Source organism: Cydia strobilella, chromosome 14 (assembly GCF_947568885.1).
Source record: "Cydia strobilella chromosome 14, ilCydStro3.1, whole genome shotgun sequence".
NCBI lineage: Eukaryota > Metazoa > Arthropoda > Insecta > Lepidoptera > Tortricidae > Cydia > Cydia strobilella.
Window position 1 is genome coordinate 2280799 of NC_086054.1, and position 13765 is coordinate 2294563.

Genomic DNA, 13765 nt, shown 5'->3' on the forward strand with positions numbered 1-13765 from the left:
TTGTATATATTATTTTGAATTGAAGGCATAAAATTAATCTGTCTTTTTAAACTCCGGTTGTATGGGAAGGTGAAATACGACCGAGCATACCGTGGACTCTTAAGCGGTTAAGGAACACTTGAGACGTGAGTTTTCGCCTATTAATTACTAACGGAATCACCCCCTCGTGAACTTCCAAGTTTACACAACTCGCTAGTTATTTGCTTTCTATGTTAAGATAGTAGGGTATGGTATATTATGTAGTTATTTGAATCGAAATTAGGTCACTTTCCAGTGGTGGAACCTATTGCGATGCTATTGCGAACTTTCGAAGTTGAACAACTGGCCAAATCTAAGTTTGTTAAAAAACCGGCCAAATGCGAGTCGGACTCGCGCACCGCGGGTTCCGTACTTTTTAGTATTTGTTGTTATAGCGGCAACAGAAATACAACATCTGTGAAAATTTCAACTGTCTAGCTATCACGGTTCATGAGATACAGCTTGGTGACAGACAGACAGACGGACAGCGGAGTGTTAGTAATAGGGTCCCGTTTTTACCCTTTGGGTACGGAACCCTAATTAGGTAGTAAAATTGTATCGGGGTGACAAATGACGAATGATGAAGGTATTTACCTTTGTGTATATTAGAACATAACGTATTGATTTTATAAAAATAAGCATAGAATAATTTTGAGATCTGTTTTTCTGGACCTACATCTACAGTGGCGCCAACTGGTGAGCACAAAAACGGTAGCTCTCAATGATGATTACCGACAGACATTCATTAGTAAAAAAAAACATAGCGTAATTTCAAAGACTATTCGCCGCAAAAAATTCGAAATGGCCTGTAATGCCTACTTTTATTTTAGGTCTCCGCAAGATTTATTATCCAATTAAGGTATCTAGGCTAACGATTCTTAAACACATTAATCTCCTAGAGTTCCTAGACTAAAATAGGTCAGTACTTTATTTTTTTGGTAACTAGGGAAGGCCTACGTACCGTAGCTAGCCGTAGTACGGATATATATATGTATGTAGGTTTCAAGCATGTTGCTGTGTTAAATATATTAATAACGGGTCACTCACGTATTTATGTCGAAAAACGCTCGACATGTTTTACTCCGTACCGAGGAGTGTCATCAGGAGCATATTGCTGTGACCTGTGACTATGATTTCGGTGTTACTCCCATAATTCACGTTGCTCAGTATAACCTAATCTCAATACTTACCTCGCAAAATTTGGCTCAAGGTTGAAAAAACACCCTCATAGATTATTTTGAGTCTATTTTAAATAAAAAAATATGTATCTACCTTAAAACCTTAAATAATTAATTTTGTATCGAGCAGACACGTCTGTGAACGATGCTATTAAGCCTAGAAACTAATTAAGTGGAAAAATTGGTTGGGGTATAGCAAAAGGGGCCCGATTTTAGGACTTAGAAAATTTACGAGCAAAATTTTTTTTTTGCATTTTTGCTCCTTTTTATTTTTTTATTTTCAAGTAATCATTAAAATAAGCCTCTTTTATTAAGAGAAGTTTTTTTATAAACTTGATCATTTAGGAACTAGAGCGATCTGAAGTTGCGAGTTCGGCCATGGGATTACTAAGGAGCCAGACACTTAGAAAATTTACGATGAAAAAAAATAACGTTTTTCTCCATTCTGCTTTTTAACCAGGCGTTAATTTTTTCAGTAGTTAATTTAATCACACGCGTATGTCACAGTCGCTTTTTTCCCCAAAGAGTAATGTTTTCACGATAGTCACACCAAGTCGATAGATAGGTAGGTTAGGTTCGTTAGGTAGCTTCAGATGCCCGAAGGGCAAACCGCCCAGAAATAGGAGCCCCGCGTAGCGGGGCTCCGTCGGCTCAGGGTAAGAAGGGCTTGTTCTCGGAAATATTACTCTTTGGGGAAAAAAGCGTCTGGGACATATGCGCCCCCTTTGGACCGCTGTAGTTCTTAAACGGGCAAGTTAATCAAAAAATTGTAATCAATAAAAGATGCTTATTTTAATGTGTTCTTTAAAGTTCTAATCAAAAAAGTTGCAAAAATGAGAAAAAAATTTTTTTTTATGAAAAATTTCTGTCCTAAAATGGGGCCCCTTTTGCTATACTCTGACCGAAAAATTCACTGTCTTGGGTTAAGAAGTGTAAGACTCTTTCGGTAGATGTCTGTAGAGCTTCCCTAAAGCTCATATTTGGTGGAGATATTCGCTGATGTATTGGGTACGGTCTTGGTAGCTCAGATGGCAGAACACTGGGCTAGTGATCCAGTGGTCGTGGGTTCAAGTCCCACCCAAGACAGTGATTTTTTCCACTTTTAATTTGTTTCTAAGCTTACAAATATGGTCCCAAAGTAATTCGAATATTTTCGTTCAGGCGTGAATATTATTTGAATGTCGCAGTTCATGTTTTTATGAAATGAAGTATAAAGTCGTAAAATAAAAACAAAAAGATTGGTATTGATACTTAACGTGTTACATGTTGAATTTGTGGACCATAAATTATTATTAATATTCACAATCATAAAATCTTTATCTACATATCACGTTCCTAAACGTACCGGTATTTACGCACACAACACAACCCTCGCTAGTGTAATATTTTGTCGGCTCGTTGATTTAAGGCCGTTCCATCGGTTTGCCGCTGTCACTGTCACATTTTGCAAGAAAGAACGGGAAAGATCATACGCGCCAAGTGTCAATTATAATCGAATTTTGTCGATTTTTATTTATTTTAAAAACGTTACCTTACAATATCGAAATTCGAGAGCAATCAAATTACTATTTAAGTTAAGATTGTTTTTTCTTCTTTTTTTTTATAGTATCACATAATAAATAACCGAGTAAAGTTTGATTAAAAGTCCGAGTTAGGGGTTATTTGGGAGTTAATTGTTTCGAGCAAAGTGTCATAATTCGTGTATCGGAAGCTATGTTATTAAAGATAATATAGTCAAGAACTACATATATTTTTTCCACGTCTACGAATATCAACGCCTCTTAGAATAACATGATCATATAAGGTGATTTTTCGCGTAGGCGTCAGTTTTAAAAACGTTTCATATTGTTGATAGTTTTCGACATAGGTATTGATCCATAGTTCAACTGGCCAATTACGGTGATAAGATGGCCGAAACGGTACTTCTGCCCTACGTATTTATATTCTGCCTATTCCCATCACTGATCATAACATTAACTAAATTTAACATTAATTATCATGGTGTTGCGTCCATGGGTGACGGTAATCGCTTACCATCAGGCGATTCGTCTGCTCGTTTGCCTCCTTTATCATAACATTAACTATCGTTATCTACATACATTATCACGTTACCAAACGTACGTATTTACGCACACAACCCTCGCTAGTGAAATATTATGTTGGCCCGATGATTTATGTGGGCCGTGATTGGGCGCCATTTTTTATCATTGACATGTGCTGTTTATTGCGAGTGCGCTACTTGTTTTGGTGTTCCGGGGTTATGTACAGCAAAACCATTAGGTTAGCACCCGTTCATACATGTTTGTATGTAGGGGTGCTAAGCTAATAAAGTAATAACTTTGCTGACGGACTTCCGGTTCGAACGCCATCTTGATAGTAGCCTCGTGATTAATTCCTTTGTTTTTTGCTCATTAATATTGTTTAAAGTGTAATATCGATAGCTTTATTATACAATAATCTAATGTGGTAGTGTGCAGTGAATGGAGAATTAATCTCAAAGCGTGTTTAACCACCATTTTGGCGTCAACGGCCGGTAGTCCACGTGCTTCTCGTAAAATCCAGCTATCGGTTTTACGAGACAACTACAACAACCACGGAACAGCGTCGTGCTCTAAGAGCATTTATTTTGTTCCTACCGTTTTACGTGACATTGGCTACGGGCAACACCGCCCTAAAGTCCACCAAGAAAAGAACTTTGCTGACTGTTTGTAATGCCTGACCAGTAATATATGATCACGCGCCATGTTGCGGAATTTCACTGGAACTAATTTTTTTATACTATACTGAACTGTCACCCTCTACATGAGAATGAACAGCGCCCTCTTGATAATGATCATATATTACTGGTCAGGCTTTAACAAGTACAGTCAGCATACAATTTTAAAAGTAACCAAACACAAGATGACTTTAGGTCGATTTCGGCAACTTTTCTGTCGTTTTTTTAGGGTTCCGTACCCAAAGGGTAAAAACGGGACCCTGTTACTAAGACTCCGCGGTCCGTTCGTCTGTCTGTCTATCCGTTTGTCACCAGGCTGTATCTCATGAGCCGTAATAGACAGTTGAAATTTTGATGTATTTCTGTTGCCGCTATAACAACAAATATCTACTGAAAACCGAATAAAATAAAATAAAATATTTGCACTCAAGGATAAAAAGCGTTTTTTTTTAAGAATAACACGCACAGCTAAATAATGGAATTTTCGGACCGATACGACCTTCAACAAGAGAGCGTACACCCGTCTTAAACTCCAGCAATGCGCTTACAACCCCTCTGGTGTTGCGGGTGTCCATGGATGACGGTAATCGCTTACTGCTCGTTTGCCTCCTACATCATAAAAAAGGAACCTTTTTAGAGCTGGTGTGATGAAATATTTATTTACCTATATAGCTATTAAGTTAAACAAATTTAAAAGTGGAAAAATTACTGTCTTGGGTGAGACTTGAACTCACGGCCTCTGGATTTCATCCATTGTCAGCAAATCTTCCCACTACATGGGTTTAGGGTACCCTAGCGACATCTACCGCAAGAGCGTTACACTTCTTTTTCCACTTTTAAATTTATTCTAAGCTTAATAATAGCAAATATTAGCATCGTCGCAGACGTTTCTGCTTGCTAAAAATTTATTAAAATTAACAAATTGGAGACACGCGCACCATACGCGTTTTATAGGCGATATAAAGCTTACGAAAGCGGAATAGTGATAAGCCATTATTTCTTTAATGCAAGAATACATTATTACTTGCGCTTTGTTTATATAGTCTATAAGATTTTATTGGAAATCGATACTATTTACGATTACTAGCAAAGCAGAAGCATAAATAAGCATATTGGATTCGAAGATACTTTAAATTATATGGTTTGCAGCGGGTGTAGCATATTTTATAACTTAGGGTGATTTCTGGGTCGTGGAGCAAGAGAAGAAAACATATATCATACACAATTAAAATATGAGCCTAACGATGTTGTCAATTATTGTTTATCACCAATAATGATGATTATTTCCCAGAGGACAAGTATAAAAAAATATATGCATATACCTACAATTTGGTTACTCCACTCAATGTGACGTCTTTGTCACTTTCCAGCGTAGGTATGTCAAAAGTCATAGGGTGACCATGATTACTTCCTCCTTCCTCCTCCTTGCGTCGTATTCCTCAATATTGAGGGTCTTGACCTCCCTTTTGTATCACTTTCTCTCTTACGATCTTTTTACATCTGTTTCTGTCTTTGGTGGAGTGGAGAGCCATGTGAGCTGTGGAGTCAAGAGCGGTGCGGATCTGGTCAGACTAACGTATTGGACTTCGTCCACGTCCAGGCCTTTTCCCATTTGCCGGTCACAAAAAACTTTTCGAGGTTGCCGCCATCTTTCCTTGCAATATGACCGAAGTACCTATTCAAAGACTGCGTAGACATTCGGATGACAGCCGCGACGAGATTCTGAGATCTCGCAATATGGAGACGTTAGTCCGAAATGCTGTCCAGGGGATACGGAGCATCTTTCTCCAGCACCACATCTCGAAGGCGTCAATGCATTTGCGGTCAGCAGCTTTCAATGTCCACGTCTCAGCGCCATACGATATCGAGAAGACTAGAGTCCGTACCAGTATTGTTTTGGTTTTTACGGAAATGCTGCGATCTCTCCAGATATTTCCAAGCTGAGACATGGCGCTCTTGGCCATGCCAATTCTCCTGCGCACTTCCTTCTCGCACGAACCATTTTTGCTGATGTTGGAGCCTAGGTAGATAAACTTGTTCACTGTCTGGAGGCCCAACGCACCAGTGAGTTCCAGCTTCCCAGTTCTATCCACCACCATGACCTTGGTTTTGGACCTGTTTACGGAAAGTCCCATCTCGCTAATCCGCTCCATTCGGTTTAGAAGTGCAGCCATTTCCGACTCATTTGCTGCTAGAAGAGTAGTGTCATCGGCGTAGCGCAAGTTGGTGATTTTTACACCACCAACTGCGATGCCTCCCTCCCAGTTCTCGCAGGGCCGTCTCATAATGTGCTTTCCATAAATGTTGAACAGAATGGGCGATAAAATGCATCCATGATTACTTCGTATAAGATTAATTTTACTTGATCGCATGTATAACTAGGTGGAACCATCGTGGCAAAAGGATTAGCCGCTCGATAAATTAATACCGAACGTTGCCCGGGGTACGCCAGACGCTGTGTTACAATCGTAAAGGCTTCGAGTGCGTCTTGCGGGGAGGCTCCTTTCATGTACCCCTTTTACTTGAAATATAAGAAAAATCCATAGGTTAGGTAAATAAAGGACAGGACGCAAAGCACATTGACTCGCCTGTTCCAGTAGTAAAGGGGATTACAGAGTATCAAAACGTAGAATACGTAATTCGCAACACAATTCATAAATACGACAAGGACCCTTTGAAAATTATATTACAATTTATTCAATAGATAACCGTCAAATCTTTAGGTAAGACCCTTACCAGCTCTTTCGTTAGATGTGATTTCGACTCAAAGCCTTTAAAGGTTTTTATTGCTAGTGATATCGTTATGAGGTTCATATTGGGTTTATAAACCGATATTTTATATTGTCTAGACATAGTAAAAAGGCATCGGAGTAGTGAACTAGAAGCACTTTCTGCTGTAAAAACAGTTATGTAAGCAAAGCGACATGCCTTTGAGCGTTGCAGTTGTTGTTAAAGTATGTTAAGTATGAATTGTTTGTAGTTTAATAGATATTTGCTATTATCAAAATTATCCCGCTTTCGAAGTAACTGCAATACATCTTACGATGATATCATAATCGTATGATTAGAATTATAAAAATATTACTAATTCACACCTTTGATTTCAACATAAAGCAAATATTTCAATAAAATACCTTTTGTACAAAATCATTCACTTAAAATCTAGTCTACATTCACATGCGGCCCGATTTGACTTGAGAAAGTGGCAAGTGACAATATAATAAACTAGCTATCACGTACCTACGTAGCTTTATGTATGTATAAATATTGATTACATACCTACGTAACTTACTAGAATAGAATAGAATAGAATACTTTACACACAGACAATAGACATACATTAAAAGAACATGATAATAAAGTGTCACGAAATGGCCCCATCTCAGCATGCTGCATGCTTAGAAGTACAGGAAATAGTCAGTGGCAGGCAGGGCTCGGAACCGGTATTTTTTAAAAACCCCGAAATATCCCAATATTTTGAATTTTCTTATGCTCATTACGTAGGACTGAATCATGTATTTAGGAAATAATTTTGCATTATTAAAACGTCCCATTAAAAATGAAATTATAAACAAAAGAACGAAAAAGAACGTAATAATACCGGTATTTTTGTATGGAGCAAATACCGGTTTCCGACCCCTGGTGGCAGGTGTCAATTGGTCAAAATGGAGTGGGCGCCTGGGGGTCTAGCCAAGAAGTCCATCGTTGATTGAAAACGCCAATTGAAACTTGAAGTGAATGCAGTGGAAATGAGAGCGTTGAGAAGTGCGTGTGGTGTGAGATTGCAAGATAGAATTAGAAACATTGTGATAAGGGAAAAGATGTAGTGACAAAAATTGAGAAAGTTATGTTAAGATGGTTTGGACACGTGGAAAGAATAAGTGAAAGAAGGCTAACAAAGAGAGTGTAAATCGGGGAAATCCTGAAGAATGGCCAGGTCAAGAGCACCCCTAAACCGGCGAGCGTGTATGAAGAATTATAAATGATTATAAATAAATAAATAATAAATTAATACAAATGTATGTATGTAGTTGAAACTTAAATAATGTATGGTAGTTGTCACGTATCTTTTCGTAGCATATGTCATCGTGACACATTAAAATTTTCTCTTTTCAGTGATAAATACCATTGCTAGTGTCATCTGTGTTCAGCTGAGCTCTAGGGGATGGTGCCGTTGTTGGGCGAAGAATAGAAAACCGTTCTGACGGTCATTTTATTAGATTAGATTAGATTAATTTATTTTACAATGAAAATGACGCTATAAATTTGCTACATTCATCAAAATTATGTTTATCTTCTCATCATAGAGCTAAACATTAGCTTTATAGCATTTTATATATATGCGCTAGTCGAGAACAGAGCAAGAGCTTGAATTAAATAAATAATGAATGAATTCAGTTTGGGGTGGTTGCCAACATTATTGCCTTCCTGGACAGTGAACGGACTTTAACGGAAAAAATATCAATGTAGTCACGTAACTTGTCACTCCTCAAATTGGGTCCCTATAAAGTTATAAATCAAGCGTGATTCTTTTCACACCGGACAATAGTTAAGAAAATTATAATAATTCCGGCCGCCATTCAATTTGCGGCCACAATCCGTTTCCGATTGCGCCGTCATGCGACTGATGGATGGTGTTTGTGTAAAACGTCTTGGGGTTGCGGTACTGACTGCGAGGGTTTCGTAGCGATTTTATCGGATTTTTTTTACAAAATATTACATAATGCAGTATGGAATACAGACAGACTTTTATGATAATATATGCCGTAGGTAAATAGGTAAATTTAAATTAGACATAGGACAAAAATAGGTCCATTTGAATTTTGAAACAAGGCGAGATGAAGTTAAAGCCTTAGATGATGCAACGGAATACTGTAAATGTAGAATTACTGAAAACTAAATAATAGGAAAAAAAGTTTCGAGGGGAACCATTCAATTTGGGGCCGCAATGCATTTCCTATTGCGCCGTCATGCGACCGATGGATGGTGTTTGTATAAAACGTCTTGGGGTTGCGGTACTGAGTGCTAGGGGTTTCGTAGCCACTTTATCGGAAATTTTTACAATTAAATTATTATATAATATTACTACCTAAGAAGGTGAATTATAGTAAATTTACTTTAAATTTAAAATTAAAATACGAGGTACATTTTGATGACTACGCGGAAAAGGCGCAGAACTGACTTACTATAGCTAGTTTAATAGACTAATTTTAAATATTTTTTGTTTAGAAATTATTAGTTATACCTACCTAATAACCTAAAAGGTAAGATAAGATCAGCGTCTCCTAACACAGGCTTCTTACCGAAAAACTTATAAATGAAAGTCAAAACAAGCAGTTTTACAGAACCTTAACTTGTTAATAGGTAGGCAAAATAGTTATTTGTTATACAAGGGTGCAAAGTTGTATTTTACCCGCGAGTGTAGAATTGAAACACAAGCAAGCGAAAGGATTCTATAGGTGAACCACAAGCGAAGCGAGTGGTTATAAAATAGAATCCTGAGCGTAGCGAGTGTTTCAACACACGAGAAGTAAAATACATTTGCGCCCGTGTATAACACAAAACTTTTCACCTCACTATAGCGAGGAAAATGCAACATCCACAGGCGTTAGATCATCTTCATCACTGGAATCACTCATTTCTTTACGATATTATAACAGAAAACTCTGTAAGTTGTGTATTTTTACGCGAGTCGGTGAGAAAAGTTTTTTAGTAAAAAAATTGTTGACAATGTTGACATTTCTGACGTATGAAATGTCAACGATGCGTTTTGAAATTGCATTGACTCAACTTGTGCGTTCAGAATTATATTTAACATCATTATAAAAAAACAAACGTTTCTTATGGAATTTTAAGGTTTATGACTTAAAATCATTAAATAAAGCGAAATTTGGTATTTTTCATTAGATTCTCAAACCATTTATTTAATGATAATTAATATCGAACGAATCATTATCATAAACGATTTACGTTTTGTTATCTGTCAAGCTACTTAAACACGCTCCATCCAAGGTCAAATTACTTTCCCCACTAGTGGATAAAACGCGTTTTTCCCCGCTTGTATTGAAGGATAAAAGACAACTTTCCGAGCTAGTGAGGGGAAAAAAAGTTTGCACTCTATTTGGTTGTGTGCCGTAGACATATAGAGCAGTGAAAGTGTTGGGCATAAAAACAATTCAGTAAAACAGCCGCGTTTATTAAAACAAGTGCGAACCGACCAACTAAACACGGATTTGTCTTACTTTCCCAGCAATTCTAGAAAAAACAAGATTGTTTGTGGAGCAACAAGTTCGCAGGAAATGTATCGTTTGTCAACTTCGCCCTGACCTGTTTATAGCCCGACGTATCTTTAATGTCTTTATTTGTGATCATTTTCTATTATTTATAGTGTTGACGATAAATTCTTTCTCCCTTGAGCTTGATTCTAATTTAACATTTTATTTTGAGACAAAATTTGAAGATCACTCACGCTAATTGGTGCATGTAAAATGAAGTCAAAGTCGTGCGAGAGTTTTGCACCAAACATCAATCGTCAAGGTTCAAAACCATAACAAATAGTTAATGAACTTAACAATTGAACTTAACTTAAGTAACTTAGTTAACTTTATTCGCCTTTGTCCCTATTTGCACATATTTAAAAGATAGGTAATACATTTATATAATCTATTAAATAGAGCAGAGCCCAACTGGGGAAGTACCTCCACCTTACAGAAAACCGCAGCCAAATAACACTAGACTCATATCATAGTGTTGTGTTCCTGCCGGTGAGTAAGGTTGCCAGAGCTCAACTAGGGTGCGGAGCTGAAGACTGTTAGGGTCGGCAACGCGCATGTAACACCTCTGGAGTTGCAGGCGTCCATGGGCTACGGAGACTGCTTACCATCAAGCGGGCCGTATACTTGTTTGCTACCGATGAAGTATTGAAAAAAAAAATGAGTAGAAAATCAAGAAAATTAAAAATATTCGTAAGAATATCGCCCATACTCGAATATTTTTCACTTGTTCTTTAATTTAAAAATATTAAAAAAACTTTTTGATTAAAAATTGCAAGGCTGCTTATTTTTTAACTAATTCTTAATTTCGTCAACCAAAAGTAGGTTTCAAAAATCAGCAATCAATTGGGGCATTTTCTATGAAAAGGGACCTTATTGTCGATGGCGCTTACGCCGCACAGCGTCGCGCGGCATTGTATTTATATCGGATCATCGTTTATGGCGTAAGCGCCATCGACAATAAGGTCCCTTTTTATAGAAAATACCACAATTACATTTTCTTTTGATTAAATAAATGTAATTTCGCCGCTCCTGCTTCATTTGAAACAAATTGCTTTGTTTTAAAATAAGTATTTCCATTAGCACTGTTATTTTATAGTACAATGTTTATTGTTTGGTCTAGACGAAGAGGAATGTTCTGCAATTATTTTAGTTGAAACATATTGCACAAATTCAAGCCGTGATTGAGGTTTTAGCGATTCAAATGCTTGAATAAAATAGTTTAATCTTAGGCTTTGCAATAATTATTTATTTTCGATGGATTTGTAGATTCTTTTGTCTATAAAACGTTATTTCAGTTGCAGACTGCTGTAGCTGTAATAGTTTTTTCATTTAGGTGAATCATCAAATACCTTAGTGCACAGTCGAAGGCAAAAAATATCGATCCAGACAAATGGCTCAAAAATATGTGAACACGACTTTATTGTCTAAGGTGTAAGAGCATACACATATTTTTGAAACTTTGGGATAGTATATATATTTATGCCCTTTCGGATATTGTATTCTCACCTGTCTTTTGCATAAAAAAAATAAGCATAGTAACCTATGTAACCTAACCTATGCCAAATATAAACGTATACCATACAGTAATATCTATCTTTGCGTATACCTAACTACTCAAAATATGTGACGTTTTCAATCAAAAGGTACCACATCGCTTACCATAAGGACGAAATTGGATTGTATCTTTATACGAATAACCTGTCAGAGCATCCTTATGGCAAGCGACAATGTGGTACCTTTTGATTGAAAACGGCACATATATATGAATTTGACACATCGTGGGTTTGCAACTAAACGTTCTACAGTAAGTTGATTGGGAAATGAAATTAGCTAAATCTGAAAATCTAACCTCTGAAAAAGTAGTAGGTATACCCTACCTACCCCTACCACTCCTACCTACCTACCTACCCACTACCCGACCTACCTACCTACCTATCTACCTACTACCTACCTACCTACGTACCTACCTACCTACTATTTTACTCGATTACGAATCTACCCTACGATTTAATTCATAAAATGAAAATTAACAATCCCGTGTCCCAAAATTAACCTAAAATATATATATTAATTAAAAAAATACTCCACTTTCATTAAAAGTTACAAATGAACTTAACACCGCCAGCTGATTATATAATTAATTTTCTCAAATTAACACTCAAGCACATTATTTCGAGACTGGATTTGTCTAAGTGTCAACTTGATACACCTGGGGTCCCTGGGGATCATGTGATACACGGTTAACCAAACTGTCCAACTGTTCATCTTAGCATTTTAAGGGGTTCTGAGCCTTAAGAGTCCCCGGCAAGCTCGGCCGAATTTCACCTTCCCATACAAACGGAGTTTCGTTCTCTATAAATCTAGTAAAACAAACGAAATAGAGCAAAAACAAGTTTTGTATGAAAAATTTAAATTCGCTGTATTAATAGGGTTCCGTACCCAAAGGGTAAAAATGGGACAATATTACTAAGACTCTGCTGTCTGTCTGTCTGTCTGTCAGTCTGTCATCAGGCTGTATCTCATGAGCCGTGATAGCTAGGTTGAAATTTTCACAAATGATGTATTTCTGTTGCCGCCTTTTCTTTGGCGAGATGGTCCGTCCCGTTTTTTTTGCGACAGCTGAAAAAACGTGACCACTTTTAAACTTCATAGCGACCGCTAGCTGCTGCTATGAATCTTAAAAGTGGTCACGTTTTTTCATTTGTAGTCTGCCTCTTTCGCATTCATGTACAGATGTAGTGCATAATTATTTTCCATCGTTTTTTTACTGAAACTTACGAACCTGTCTTGCTATTTCAGTCAGTCTCGGTACAAAAAGTACTGAGGTTGACTGAAGTAGCATGACAAATACAAACGTTTCCGAAAAAATACGATGGAAAACAATTATGCACTAAATCGGTAGTAATGTTCGTATACATGATAGCGAGTAAACGCCATTATAGATAGGATTAGACCAAAGAGGTACAGTCGCCATCAGATATATCGTAGCGGCCGAGGTGCTCAAAAATATCTGAACACGCACCTAGCGCCTTGACAAATTCGCTGCTAGGGGCGTGGTGGTCTTTTCCATACTTCGAAATGTCAAATGTCACTTGTCACTTCAATGACTGACAGCTGTTCTTTAATCTTTTGGACCACCATCAACAGAGGCGCCGGACTTCCGGTTCGAACGCCATCTTGATAGTAGCCTCGTGATTAATTACTTTGTTTTTTGCTCATTAATATTGTTTAAAGTGTAATATCGATAGCTTTATTATACAGTAATCTAATGTAGTAGTGTGCAGTGAATGGAGAATTAATCTCAAAGCGTGTTTAACCACCATTTTGGAGTCAACGGCCGGTAGTCCACGTGCTTCTCGTAAAATCCAGCTATCGGTTTTACGAGTCAACTACAAATAATAACTACCGAACAACGTCGTGCTCTAAGAGCATTTGGTATTTCTACCTCTAACCGTGTCTGGCTAGAGCCCTAGAGGCCCATTATTTTATTATTTACGATCCCACGTGGATCCCACTTTGACGTTGGCGAAATCATCGACAGTATCGATGGAGCCATACTACCTAAAGATTGATTAAAC

At 37.4% G+C, this 13765-nt stretch overlaps 1 non-coding gene across 1 annotated transcript; it reads left to right on the plus strand.

Annotated features, from left to right (window-relative positions):
* The first annotated feature begins 2209 nt into the window (after positions 1 to 2209).
* Positions 2210 to 2282, plus strand: Trnat-agu (transfer RNA threonine (anticodon AGU)). Its single transcript has one exon. It is a non-coding gene; the product is annotated as a tRNA-Thr (tRNA).
* The last annotated feature ends 11483 nt before the right edge of the window (positions 2283 to 13765 follow it).